The sequence below is a fragment of the Leptopilina heterotoma genome, unplaced genomic scaffold (assembly GCF_015476425.1).
Source record: "Leptopilina heterotoma isolate Lh14 unplaced genomic scaffold, ASM1547642v1 Lhet_6, whole genome shotgun sequence".
Lineage (NCBI taxonomy): Eukaryota > Metazoa > Arthropoda > Insecta > Hymenoptera > Figitidae > Leptopilina > Leptopilina heterotoma.
In genome coordinates, this window is record NW_025111137.1 from 1,362,544 (window position 1) to 1,377,632 (window position 15,089).

Consider the following 15,089-nt stretch of genomic DNA (forward strand, 5'->3'; position numbering starts at 1 on the left):
GTATAAGTAAATTCCAAAATTGACCAAATTAACAATTTTCAAGCCAATCCGGATGATTTTTCTTTTTTTGTCCGACACATTAGATCCGAAATTTTAGATTTTTAAAAACTAACATCATATTCGTAATCAGCGACCCCAAAAACCCCCGAGTACCAATTTTTTAGATAGTAATAAATTATCACATTTTTAGAGAAAGTAAAAAGTATTTTATTTAAAATTCAAAACGTATTTTATAAATTTTGACAGAGTCACATTAAAATATAAAGGTTCCTTTTTTTATCGAATAGAACAAACTCCTCTTCTCCATCCTACTTGTTTGTAACAAAATCCTGTACAACAATTAGTTCTTCCATCGGGTTGGCATGGAGTTCCATTTTTTGAACATCTAGCATTAATAGCAGGAGCCAGGAACATTAAAATAGTTGCCAAAAGCAAAAATAATACTTTCAAACTGGCCATTTTTGGTTTAAAATTTCTGTAAATCATTATAATACTTGTTTTAATATAAATTCTTTTTAAAAATGTACACCAAGTTTTAATTAAGTGCCATAGAAAATTGTGCTGTTTTATCTTAACACCAAAGTGGATTAAAATAATCTGCAATGCTTTGAATCTATCAAGGATTAAAATAATTAACTAATTTAAAAATGGATAAATTTATTCTTTTTTTGGTGTTAATTTAAGGTGCAAAGTCTTAGTTTATTGTATGTACAATAACATACAAAGACTGTTGTACTTACAGTTTGCAGTAGATGATCAAGTGGAAAAGGTTTAACTGTGAATACTATGATATTTTTAAAATCCATTGACTTTTTATATGCGATTTCATCGCTCTTGTTATCAATTATAAATTAATATTAAATTATTATTTTTATTACTCAATTCTCTTTCATTGTATTATTATACAAACATTCTTTTCAAGGTAAAAACTATTTTAAAAGTTTCATGAAAATTTCATCATGCGGAACTACTTTTTAACATATATAAACTTTAGGGACCGCAACAGTCTAATCAGCAAGTTAGTGACATTAGAAAAATTTTTTTTTTAATTAAAAAAAATGTAATCACTATATTAAATATTTTAAATATATAGGAACAGTGATGGTAAATCAGGACAGTCAGTTTAATGCGATTAAAGCTTATCTAAATTTTTTTCTGCTCCATAAAATTAATCTAAGGAACTCAAGGAAAAAATTAAATGCAATAGAAAACCAAAAGTATTGCCTTTTAAAGTAAAAAACTTTCGTTATTTGTGAAGAATGAGTATTGATTTACCCAATTGACCGTAAATATTAATATTAATTAATATTTTTAAAATGGCATGCAAAAATTATAATTCTTTCAATAAAATATATATTAATATAATTTAGCAACAATATCTTTATGTCATTAACTTTTGTCTGTTAGTATAGGTACACCAACCTAAGAAAGTAAAATATTTATATTAAAAATTTTTTGTATAATGTCGAATTATAAAATTAACATTATATCAGATATAAAAAAACTTCGAAAGTTTCTTTAAAATTGCATCAGGCTATGCGGAACTAATTTGATACACGCTTAAAATATAATTATATTCAAAACAGTAATTTTGGCATTTTTAACAACAAATTTAGATTAATGATAAATTATTTAAATGTTAAGAAATGAATAAAAAGCTATTAATTTGATAAATAAATAATTTACTTTTACATAAATATAATTTAACCCACGTGAAAAATGATTTGATTCATTTTTAATCTCAATAACTATTTCTTATTATAGACTTTTTTCTGATATTGAAACTTGCTTTTGCACAACACTTGAGCAATATGTTTCATTTGTCTATCGTTAATTAAAATCATTCGACTCTGAAGAACCTCAATTTTTTTTTCTTAAGACTAACGCACAATTTTGAAAAAGTTTAAAAAAATGTGAGTATAGGGTGGAAGCATCAGTTTTGGTCAATATACTTAATATTTATTGTAATTATTTATATTTAAGTTTAATTAAGTACTTTACTTAAAGAAATATTTAAGGGGAGAGTAAGGTATTTCTTCGAATTTTTAAAAATATTTTTTTATATTAATGTTTTATAACCAAAACTGGAGCAGTGGCCAAAAGAGGTACATCTATACTCTATTCGGAAATCTTTGTGTTAGATTTTAAATCGTATTAATGGCTGTAATAAGCCTTAATTTTCAGGACAATCCGTCAAAACGTGTCTGAGATAATATTTATACACAATATTTTGTGACATAACACGGAGAAAAAGGAATGTTACATTGACAAAAAGATTGTTAATATAGAACTAACAAATTTATTTTGTTATCCTAACAATTCAAATTTTTTCTAATAACAATAAATCTGTTGAGGTATCAAAAAATTTTGTAACAGCAACAAAAAAAATTTGTTTTTTCTACATTAACAATTCTTTTTTCTCTGTGTACATATTTTGACATAAATACATCTGGACATTTGCTTAGAATTTCATATACACTACCGTCCAAAAGTATCAGGACGATTACATTCGACTCTATGAAAAAACATGCCATCACTTTTTCAATCATATTTCGAAAATAAAAAGAGGTACAAAAAAACTAAAATAGAAAGCTGATTAAATTCTGCGTAAAATAAGCCATCTTTGAAGTCATTTCGTTAATTATTTTTTAAGTTGTAGAGTGTGAAAAAAATGAAGAAAATTATCAAAATTTCTCATTTTTGTCTCTTGACTTCAACTTTTTCAAAAATCTAGAAAAATTTAGATAAAATTTTTCTAAAAACACAGAAATCTTCGTTAGAATTTCATCTTTAAAATAAGTCTTCGAAAATTAAAAAAGTTTAATTCGTCTTTGATATATAATTAAAAATGTAAAGCCGTGTTTCGACCGATTGGTGCATTGAAATTCAACTGTGACGACTCGATTCTGGCTTCGCGCGGCAGCGAATGAGAGAAAACAGGGGCGAATTTTTGCTGGAGAATGATAAATAATGATGTTTCACGAGTAATATAAAGAAACTCAAAAGTTCATCGTTCCCATGCATAAATTGGTTCCTGTTTTCTCTTTCATTCGCTGCCGCGCGAAGCCACAATCGAGTCGTCACAGTTGAATTTGAATGCACCAATCGGTCGAAACACGGCTTCACATTTTTAATGATATATCAAAGACGGATTAACCTTTTTTAATTTTCGAAGGCTTATTTTAAAGCCGAAATTCTAACGAAGACTTATGTGTTTTTAGAAAAACTTTATCTAAATTTTTCTAGATTTTTGAAAAAGTTGAAATCAAGAGACAAAAATGAGAAGATTTGATAATTTTTTTTCATTTCTTTCACACTCTACAACTTAATTTTTTTTTGTACCTCCTTTTATTTCCGAGATATGATTGAAAAAGTGATGGCATATTTTTTCATAGAGTCGAATGTAATCTTCCTGATACTTTTGGACGGTAGTGTACATATATTCTAGATGAAAATAAGTCCATAAACTTCTTTTGAAAAATTAGAAATCTTCACATATACGCAAAGCTTCATTGAGAAAGCAAAAATCAGGTAGTAAAAAAAATTAGGAAAACTATAATTAATTGATGAAAACCGAGAAAAATCAGAGAATTTTATCAACAATACTGGAATAAGTATTAATTCCGCGTAGAAATGGAAAACTGGCAAATTTTAGCAAACTAGTTTTCCAGTTGGCCATAGTTTTCTAGATTTTTTGATATGGTCAAAATATGGGTATAATATAAAAAATTTTAAGGTTTTAATTTTTTTATTTTTGTCCATGGTTCGACATATTTTGGACTTAGTTTAAAAATATTCTTGTTTCTCCCATGGTTTTCTAGACTCTTTCCATAGTTAAAAATTGAAAAATGTTCGTATACTTAAAAGTATTTTTGTCTGCTGCCCATAGTTTGCTATATTTTAACAGTGATAAATATTATTTTGTAGTATGGCAAACGGACATAAGCAATGGTATTTTAGTTGTTGGCCAAAGTTTGATTACATTGACTCAAGTCATTAGCAATATAGTTTGCTAGAATTTGACAGTTTTCCATTTCCTTGCGGGAAGTTTTTAGAATTAAAGAAAAAGTTCTGATATTTATCCTATGACAATAAAATTAATCTTTACAAAATAATAAATTGATATAATTTACATGTCTTTAATCTTGTCTTAGTATTGACAGTTACCTACTTTTTCGTCTCGTCTTGAATAGACAAGATGAGAAAAACGTTCATTTTGGTCTTGGTCTTTCCGATGATTATCTCGTCCCGTCTCAAAAATCTTGAGTCTTATACGGCGTCACTAATGGTTTTTTTCATAAAAATTATACTTTATTGAATTTATTGAACTTTTTTTAACCTTATTTTATTAACTCATCGCCATATGACAGTTTTAAAAAGTCAGGGAAAAACGTTCGCTTGGTCAGAAAAAAGTCAGCGAATTTTCTAACGAAGATAATATGGCACCTTGATCTAAAATTTAATCTCCACATTTATACTTATCATTAAAAATTACTATTCATTTTTGATAATTTTTTAGTATTACCTCTGGCATATTGAATAAACATATTAAGCAGATAATTTCGCAAAAACGAAATGATTTTAAATGTGTATGATTATTATTTAGGATCAGAGCAATATTCTTAGAGAGGTATCTTATAATTGTTTGTAACAAAATTCGGATGAAAATATATTATCACATCATTTTTTAAGAAAGTAAAAAGTATTTTATTTAAAAATCAAAACATATTACAAATTTTACAAGAAAGACATTAAAATATAAAGGTAGTTTTTTATTGAACAGCACAAACTCCTTTATTCCATCCTACTTGTTTGTAACAAAATCCTGTACAACAAGGTGTTCTTCCATCGGGTTGGCATGGAGTTCCATTTGGTGAACAGGCATTAATAGCAGGAGCCAGGAACATTAAAATGGTTGCGAAAAGCACAAATAATACTTTGAAACTGGCCATTTCTAGTTTTCAGTTTCTGTAATTTCAGTATTAGCATTATAATACTTGTTTTAATATAAATTCTTATTAAAAATGTAGGTGAAATTTTAATTAAGCGCAACAGAAAATTGTAATGTTTTATTTTAACATTATAGCAGACAGTGCTGAATTTAAGACTGATCTTAAATTAAGATTTATTTTTTACTGTGATGGATTAAAATAATCTGCAATGCTTTAATCTATCAAGGATTAAAATAATCCACCAAGAATAAAAATAATTCATCCAAGGATTATTTTTTTCAAATATGTTTTAAAAATTATTTGGTTTTGATTTATAGACACATTTTTTTCATGGAAAAAAATAATCCAAAATGGATAAATTTAATCTTTTTTTGGTGTTAATTTAAGCTGCAAAGACTTAGTTTATTGTATGTACAATAATATACAAGGATTGGTGTACTTACAGTTTGCTGTAGAAGATGAAGTGGAGAAAGTTGAACTGTGAATGCTATGATATTTTCAAAATCCATCGGCTTTTTATATGCGATTTTATCGCTCTTGTTATTAATTGTAAAACACCATTATTAGTATAATATTAAGCATCTTTGTTTATAAATGCAATTAAAAGCTGGATTAATTTTTCCTGTTTTATTATATTTAATTATACAAACATTCTCTTCAATGCAAAAAGTTATTTTAAAAGTTTCGTTAAAATTTCATCAAGCGGAACTAATTTGAGACATACTTAAATAATTATGTTTAAAACACTAGTTTTTACATATTATAACAACAAATTTAGATTAATGATTATTATTTAAATATTGAGAAGCAAATAAAAAGCTGTTAATTTGATTACATTTACATAAATATGATTTAAGTGTGCCATGTGAAATGGTTTGATTCATTTTTATCTCATTAACTATTTCTTATTATAATGATTTTTCCTTGTATTGAGATTTGCATAACACTTGAGCAATATGCCAAGATTATACTGATTACTCATTCAATATAGGGTTGCGATAAGTCAGGGAAGTCCGGGAAAAATCAGAGAAATCAGGGAAATGTCAGGAAATTTTATCAAAAATACTGGTAAAATATCAAATTTCAAGAATTAATTTTAGTGTTTGTTATCGAAAAATATGTATTTTTGAAAAACTCAAAAAAACTTGAATTCTCTTTAAACTTTTTTTCACTTTAAAAATATTTTCACAGATTATTTATTGCAATAAAAATTAAAAACTTAAATTTTACATTTTGAACTTTGTAATTAATTATTTTGATAGTGCCACAAAATTATTATAATAAAATTACATTTGAAGAAATAAGACAATATCGTTCATTTAAATGTTCAGAACCGGTGGATTATTTAAATTTCAGATAATTATAAAATAATTTCAAAAATTTCAATTTTTGTGAAGAAATCAATAATAACTAAATAATTGTTTAAAATATTATTCAAATTAAGATAGAAATATATTATCACATTTTTTAAGAATATTAAATGCATTTTATTTAAAAATCAAAACATATTTTATAAATTTTAACAGAGTGACATTAAAATATAAAGGTTGCTTTTTTTATCGAATAGAACAAACTCCTCTTCTCCATCCTACTTGTTTGTAACAAAATCCTGTACAACAAGGTGTTCTTCCATCGGGTTGGCATGGAGTTCCATTTGGTGAACATCTAGCATTAATAGCAGGAGCCAGGAACATTAAAATGGTTGCCAAAAGCAAAAATAATACTTTCAAACTGGCCATTTCTGGTTTTCAATTTCTGTAATGTCAGAATTAGCATTGTAATACTTGTTTTAATGTAAATTCTTTTTAAAAATGTACGTGAAGATTTAATTAAGTGCCACAGAAAATTGTAATATTTTATTTTAATACCAAAATGGATTAAAATAATAATCCGCAATGCTTTAATTTGTCAAGGATTAAAATAATCTACCAAGAATTAAAATAATTCCTCAAAGGATTATTTTTTCAAAAATGTTTTTAAAATGATTTGCTTTTGATTTAGATAAATTTTTTAATGGAAAAAATTAATCCAAAAATGAATAAATTGAATCTTATTTTGGTTAAATGTTATATTTTATATATTTAATTAATTTTATGATATTATTTTATTACTGTTTCTGAAGAGGACGGCTGTCCCGTTGAAACGTAAAAAGATTAAATTTTTTGATTCTTTTTATCAACCTGACACGGAGTGATCGATAAATTCTATTTTTAAACTATTAAATATTGCCAAGTGATCAATTCAATTTATTTCATAAAGAATTAATATATAACTATTAAATAGTAAAAAAAATTTCCAGAGCATTTCTACATTCTGTTTCAAATTGCAGGACTAAAAATCATCCTCATAAAATTATTTCAATTTTTATACAATATAAGTTTACATTAAAATATTTCAATTATAATAGATGTAAATAAATAATTACAAAGTTTTGCATGTGAGCATTAGCGAGTAAATGAAATTTTTCCTTAGAATTTAATAAAATAATAAATATTAATAAATAGTGATTATAAATATTATAAATTTCTCTTACCAATTTCTGTTGTGTAACTTTCAATGAGTCTGGTTGTAATAGAGAGAAAATTCCCTGTATTGCTCTATTTAAAGTGTTACTATCATTACTATCATATCACGAACGGTATATACATAGATTAAACTAAAATTTTTTACAAAGATAAAAATAATAAAGTATATTACGAAAAAGGAAACATAAAAATTTTTAAATAAAAATGTTTTTTCTTATTACTTTTTTATATTATTAGTAAAATAAAGCTATGCATATTGAGAGATATTTTAAAAAATACATAAAAAGAATTGTAAACGATTTTCATATGTCGCATTTTAAAAACACGTGTGCAGATATATCTTTTGATAATTCTAAAAGTACAAAATCTAATACATATTTTGACCATGAAGTTTACTTTATTAATATTTTTATATTTTATTAAAAATATTTTGTTTAGTTCTTTTGACATTAAAAACTTTTAATGGTATAATGAATTTTTACATATTTGAAATATAAAATTAGTATTATCACTTATTTAGAAATAATTATTAACCCTCACAACATATGGGATATCCATTTTTCATCCCGCGATATTTGCAATCATATAATTTTTCGACACTTTTTTCAGAAATTTTGATCTCGTAAACTATTGATCGTAGAAAAAAATTTTATTATTCGAGATTATAGAGAAAACATTGAACTTTAATAATATTATTTTTAAAACTGATTTAACTTAATTTTTAAAAATTTGTTTAAACAATAATTTTTTAATGTTAATTTTGTTTATGAAGATGCTAGAAGTGTATGGGATATGATCGAATCCTATACCCAGGGGGAAATTTCCCACTGGCAGGGTACCGCGCCAGTACAAACGTCGGTAAGACTGTACTGGCATGGGTCCGCCTGACGACCGGATCGGTGCAAACATTGTACTGGAACCTGACAATGTGTTGTAGTGGCTGCGCGCCTGGCTCGGTACAGATTTGATGCCGCCAAACATCCGGCGTTGTACCGGCATTCGTCCGTCTGGCAACCAGGACGGGCCAAATTTTGTTCCGAAAGATGACTGACTTTCTACTGGCGTTCTACTGGCATTCGTCCGCCTAGCAAGCGATGCGGGCCAAATTATATTCTCTATTGAAAAATAAAATAAAATAAATATTTAATTAACTATGCATGGCGCATGTTAATTAACATTTATTTATAGATCATTTGAAGCATTTTTTACACATTTTACATTTTTTTCACACATTAAAATTCTAAACGCTCGCAGTGGGATACGAAGCCCAAGCCTATCCTAATCTACGCACCGAAGTCTAATACGCTAACCACTACGCTATTCGCTCGCTTGCGGATGTGAGCATACCAGAACCCATATACAGTACCGCTAGGGAGCAAACAATTTTAGCAACTTATATACAACAAAAAATAATAATTTAAAAACAAATTGAATTTTATGAATATTATGTAAATAAATCTAGTGTTTTATATTTATAAATAATTAGTTGTATACTTTATTTATAATTAAAAATTTTTTTTGCAATTATATTCAAAATAATTTTTTTTAATTTGTTTAACTTTCATTAAGGAAAAATTAATATAATTTACCAGATATTTTTTGATCAAATTTATTTATAAACCGTAAATTTTAAAACATTAAGATTTTTTAAACATTAAGATTATTATTAATTATTTTTAAGTTTAAATAATTGAGTGTAATTGAAAATATTTCATTAAAATAATCTGTTATCGGAATTTCCTTATATTTTTCCAGGTGAATTTCTATAATTATTATAGAAACTTGAATATAACAAAAAAATTAAGTCTTTAATATTTATTAATTATTATCAATTAATAAATAAATAATAAATATTATTAAAAAATATAATTATAACCTATTTTTCAAATTCATTCATTTTTACAATTAAATTTTATATTCTTGCATTATTAATTCCTTTTTTAGTATTTAAACTTCAAAAAATTCTCCTATACAAAAGTTTTTACAACGTAAAGGATTTAAAATTTTTATTACTTTAATTATTATCTTATCCATTTTATTTCATCAATTTTTATTGAAAACAATAAAAATATAGCTAAATTTTCACTTTGTAAAAAATCTATTTTAGAAAATTATAAATAGTGTGTTGATTAAAAAAATAATTATCCTATGAAAAGCATTAAATTGTTTTGAAAGAATAGATAACAATAACCATATTCTTAGCTTATTATTATTAATTAAAATCTTATTAATAATAATATAAATTATTTAGTTCTCAGTCGGTAGAATGCCTGTACCGCTCGGGTCGTTAGACGGACGAATGCCAGTGCAACGCCGGTTGTTAGTTGGTATAAATCCTGTACCGCTCGGGTCGTTAGACGGACGAATGCCAGTACAATGCCGGTTGCGATGCGGTATAAATTTTGATCCGGCAGTTGGATCAAATCTTGTACCGCGCCTGTAGTGCCGACAGTAGAAAGAGTGTACCGAAAGTCGCATCCGACTTTGTACCGCGCCAGCAGAAATTCTCATCCGAATCGGTACAAACTGCCTGTACTGGCATTGACTCTCCAATTCAACCGGCGCGGACGCTAGACGGTTGGACGATTCGGCATTCGCCCGACTTTTCCCCCTGGGATAGTTCGCACCTACGAGGTTCATTTTTGTTGCGTATAGGCTATAGCCTACGCCTATAGCCTTCTCTCATACTTTTCTAGATAGGTAACCATGGTTTGAAAAATGAAAAAAAAATTTATGAAAAATCTGAAAAATTTCAAAAAATTGATTTTCGCTTTCTCTTATACTTTTCTAGACTCTTTTTATGATTTGAAAAATGAAAAAAATGATTGTAGCCATTCCCTATGCTTTTCTAATCTAAGTCACCGTCGACAGCGTGAACAGATTACACAAAATGTAGTAAAAATTTCAAAAAAATATTTCTCAAAAAAAATAAAAATACACCATTTTTAAATTTACACAGTCGGTTCAGTATATATTGAAGGTTATATTGAAAAAAAATTTTAAAATCCATTACCATCTTCATAAAAAAATTAACATTAAAAAATTTTTGTTTAAACAAATTGTTAAAAAATTAAGTTAAAAATCATTTTTAAAAATAATATTATTAAAGTTCAATGTTTTCTCTATAATCTCGAATAACAAATTTTTTTCTACGATCAATAGTTTACGAGATAAAAATTCCCGAAGAAGAAGTGTCGAAATTATATGATTGCAAATATCTTGCAAAATATTAAAAGTTTTCCAATATTAATATCAAATATTAACTCTAAACACTATCAAATTGCAAACCCCAGTAGCACGTAATGTTCCAGTAACATTTACAACGTTACGTCAATATTGGTAATGTTAAGGCAATTTTCTCAATATTGCTGTAATATTACGTGCGCTACTGGTGAAGTATACACTGAGAAAACATTATACTTAATTTAAATAGAAAAATAATTTTAAGTGTTTTTGTTTAATTGAAATTAGTTCGTAATCTTAATCCCAATATATAGAAAATATTTACTGCTTTGATTCAAAAATATTATTTGTTTGAATAATTATGTTTAATTCAAACACATTTTCTATTTTGTTTTAAACAAAAATTATGTTTAAAAATTTTATGTTTGATTCAAACTTAAAAGTTGATTATAAGTAATTTAAAAACAACCACAACTTATGTTTGAATTAAATATATTATTTTTTTAAAGGAACCAAAAAATATGTTTGAATTAAACAATATGTTTGACTGTATATCAAAGATATTTTAAGTTTAATTTAAATGTTTGAATCAAATAAAACGTTTGTCAGTGTAAGCAAAATCAAAATTTTGGCGGTGCATGGAGTCATGGAACGCCCCGATACCCAGTGAGAAATTTCTCACCGGTCCAATATCGGTCCAATATTGGGAGCCAAGAGACCGATCATCGGTCCAATAAAGGCTCCCAATATTGGACCAATATGGGCTGATGCTTGGGATGTAACGGCATCGCCAATCATCGGTTGTCAATATTGGTCCAATATTGGCCGAATATTGGCAACCAAGAGAAAAAAATTTTTTTAAATAAATTTTTTTTAATTAAATAATAATAATAAAAAATTAATGTTTATAATTTTTGTTTAATATATTTATTTGTTTAATTACTTATTTTTAATAATTCATGTAAATAATAAATAATTTATTATTTATAAATTATAATTATTTAAAAATGCAGCAGCTATTAGGAAATAGCATTCTGCAAAAAAATTCTATCATTGAAAAATCAATGATAGGCGAGAGAAATCCGCGTCTTTAAATAGATTCAGACAAGAGATATCCGCGTCATTAAACGGATTCGCAGATATACTCTGGTCTCGCGACGAATCTCTCGATACTTATATACACTGGAGTCGCCGTGTCAGTTGCGAGAACGGTTACAGCGTCCCTCTTGCGGCAGAGATAAGAATTGTCACGTAAACTGCTAAATCGCTTTACCGACGGCCTTATTATACCCGCAGTTTACGTGACAATTCTTATCTCTGCCGCAAGAGGGACGCTGTAACCGTTCTCGCAACTGACACGGCGACTCCAGTGTATATAAGTATCGAGAGATTCGTCGCGAGACCAGAGTATATCTGCGAATCCGTTTAATGACGCGGATATCTCTTGTCTATCATCTGCGAATCTATTTAAAGACGCGGATTTCTCTCGCCTATCATTGATTTTTCAATGATAGAATTTTTTTGCAGAATGCTATTTTCTAATAGCTGCTGCATTTTTAAATAATTATAATTTATAAATAATAAATTATTTATTATTTACATGAATTATTAAAAATAAATAATTAAACAAATAAATATATTAAACAAAAATTATAAACATTAATTTTTTATTATTATTATTTAATTAAAAAAAATTTATTTAAAAAAATTTTTTTCTCTTGGTTGCCAATATTCGTCCAATATTGGACCAATATTGACAACCGATGATTGGCGATGCCGTTACATCCCAAGCATCAGCCCATATTGGTCCAATATTGGGAGTCAATCGGCGCCCAGCACGGCAACCAATATTGGACCGATATTGGACCGATTAAAGTCTATTGGCAATTTCTCACTGGGTAGTTAAAAATATCCGTATCACTGTAAAAAACAGTCTAATATAAGATAAAAGACATTTATCACCGTCCAAATGTCTAGTCAAAATAACGTGAACGCACCCCTACGTAACTTTCACTTTCACTCAAAAAATTTTCACATTTAATTTCACCCAAAAATTTTTCTCTCTCAATTTAAACAAACAAAAATTTTCATTTTCGGGCAAAAAACTTTCACTTTAAATTACACCTAAAACATTTTCACTTTTAAGCAAAAAGTTTTAATTTTCACTAAAAAAAATTCTCACTTTCAATTTCGCCAAAAAACATTTCACTTTCAATAAAACAATTTTCTCTGAAATTGAAATTGCAATTGTTTTTATTGAAAGTGAAAGTTAAAATATTTTTAGTTAAAGTGAAACTATTCTGCGTTAAATTCAAAGTGAAAAAACTTTTTGAGTGAAAGTGAAAATATTTTATATTTTGGGTGAAATTGAAAATAAATATTTGTTGGCAAAATTGAAATTAAGAATCTTTTAGAAGTGAAAATTCTTTGAGTGAAATTCTAAGTGGAAATTTTTTCATAGAAAATGGAAGTATTTTGGGTGAAATTGAAAGTGATAATTTTTTAATTGACAGTAAAAATAAAAATTTTGTTGGTGAAAGTGAAAATATTTTGGGTGAAATTGAAAATGTTTTGATAAAATTAAAAGTGAAAATTTGTTGAGTGAAAGTGAAAGTTACGTGAACGCACCCACTTAAGACATTTAGAAGACGCTGGTTTTTCCAGAGTAGACACTTTAGCAATGATAAGCGTCTTCTCGGTATGAAAGTTTATCAAATAAGTATTATATAAATGTTTCATTTTTTCAGTTCGATATCTTTTATCAATAATATTAGAAGGAAGCTTCTATTAAAGAAAGTAAAATCATCGATGATATTTATATTTTTTATAATTTCTTATTTTTATTAAAAAAGATTTTAATAATAAAAAAATTCATTATTATAATTGTGCTATTAATTTTGCAAGCATGCCATGAAAAATAAATAAAGCTCTAATTATTTTTCAACATATTACTATTTCTCACGTGGCATATCCCGTGTAGATAATATTAGGGTATCCCCAGAGAGTCTTCCATTGGGTTTAGAATGTTTAGAATGTTTCTATACCTTTTGACAATTTACTCCTCAACACATTTCTAAAAAAACATTTAGTTTAAACATAATTAATATTTAATTATGAAGCTTCAAAGCCAGAAAAAACTCGAAAAAGTGAGGTTATGTTAAATAAAAAAATCAAGTTTTCAAAACATTTTTTGTTCCACTTTTGGTTAATGACAAAATTATATTATAAATATATTTAAAATGAATTGTTTAATGATTTTTTTGCTTATTTGTTAATGTTACATTATGTTTACATGTCAAGTGGAAATCCTTCGAAGATGTGCATTCGTGTAATAAATTTTTATTTTTGAGACCGAAAATTAATTTTATTAATTTTATAATTTATAATAATTTACTACATATTTGTAAGTTTGTGTTAAAACTAAATTTTTGTTGATTCCTTTGTTTATGTTGTAATGTTGCTTATTTTACAATGTGGTGAGGGATTCCCTCTAAACGTGTGTAAAGTCGTAATTTTTTCCCATGTGTGTGACGGAGGGTTAAGTCTAGTACACCTTTAAGATGAAAAATTAATAGGTTTCGAATTTTCCCCCTCCTCCATTTTGAAACAATGAAAAAATAACGGACATCCGACAAAGTGGTCCCTTTTCTAAAATTGCGTTTTTTAATTAATAAACCTGATTTTTTGCGAAGTTATATGTTATTTTATTGAGTTATTTGAAGCAAAAAAAGAGAAAGTAGACATAAAAAAATTTTTAAGGGATTTTATTGTGAATAATCTTAGGAAATATCGAAATTTTTATTTCTAAAAAAACGAAATTAAAAATTAGTAAATTGCGATTACCTCCGAATCTAGAACCGACAAAGTGGTCCCTTTTCATGTGGAAGTCCACATATTATATCTTAATACTGTTTTATTGATTTATATTATTGTTTATTTATAGTTATTTATTTTTAATTTCTTATAATGATTAATTTTTTGTTAGTAGTTCGAAGAGTTTAACAAAAGCAGGGAATTTGGAATTTGAGTATATAATAATAATATTAGTTTCGATGTTATGAAGACTTTAATGAATTGGTGGTACCTAGCGTATGTACCACTATGGACATTAAAGGGTTAAAGTATTACTGCCATATTATGTAACAAATGACACATATATGCGGAAATAAAAAAAATTCATACATTTTATTAAAATTTTTTTCATAGTATAAAAAATAAAATAGTATATCATGAATAAACAAAAATGAAAATTTTGAAATAAAAATGTATCTTTCATTACTTTTTTTTATTATGACTAAAAGAAGAGATATTTTACAAAAAAAAAATAAAAAGAATTGTAAACGATTAGCATATATCGTATTTTAAAACACGTGTGCACATATCTTCTTTAAATTCTAAAGGTGCAGAATTTTATATACATTTTGACCAT

The 15,089-nt window shown here is 26.5% G+C and overlaps 2 long non-coding RNA genes across 6 annotated transcripts; both read right to left on the reverse strand.

Moving 5' to 3' along the window:
* Positions 1 to 4,683: 4,683 nt before the first annotated feature.
* Positions 4,684 to 6,025, reverse strand: LOC122509197. The gene is made up of 2 exons (XR_006302322.1): positions 5,396 to 6,025; positions 4,684 to 4,968 (listed from the first exon to the last, which is right to left on the reverse strand). It is a non-coding gene; the product is annotated as an uncharacterized LOC122509197 (long non-coding RNA).
* Positions 6,026 to 6,415: 390 nt separating this feature from the next.
* Positions 6,416 to 14,518, reverse strand: LOC122509198. 5 transcript variants are annotated; one of them, XR_006302326.1, is made up of 4 exons: positions 14,504 to 14,518; positions 13,623 to 13,733; positions 7,486 to 7,549; positions 6,416 to 6,707 (listed from the first exon to the last, which is right to left on the reverse strand). It is a non-coding gene; the product is annotated as an uncharacterized LOC122509198 (long non-coding RNA). The 5 variants fall into 5 exon arrangements; XR_006302324.1 differs by having other exon boundaries at positions 13,613 to 13,733; XR_006302325.1 differs by lacking the exons at positions 13,623 to 13,733; positions 14,504 to 14,518 and adding an exon at positions 13,289 to 13,332 and having other exon boundaries at positions 7,486 to 7,608.
* Positions 14,519 to 15,089: the final 571 nt, after the last annotated feature.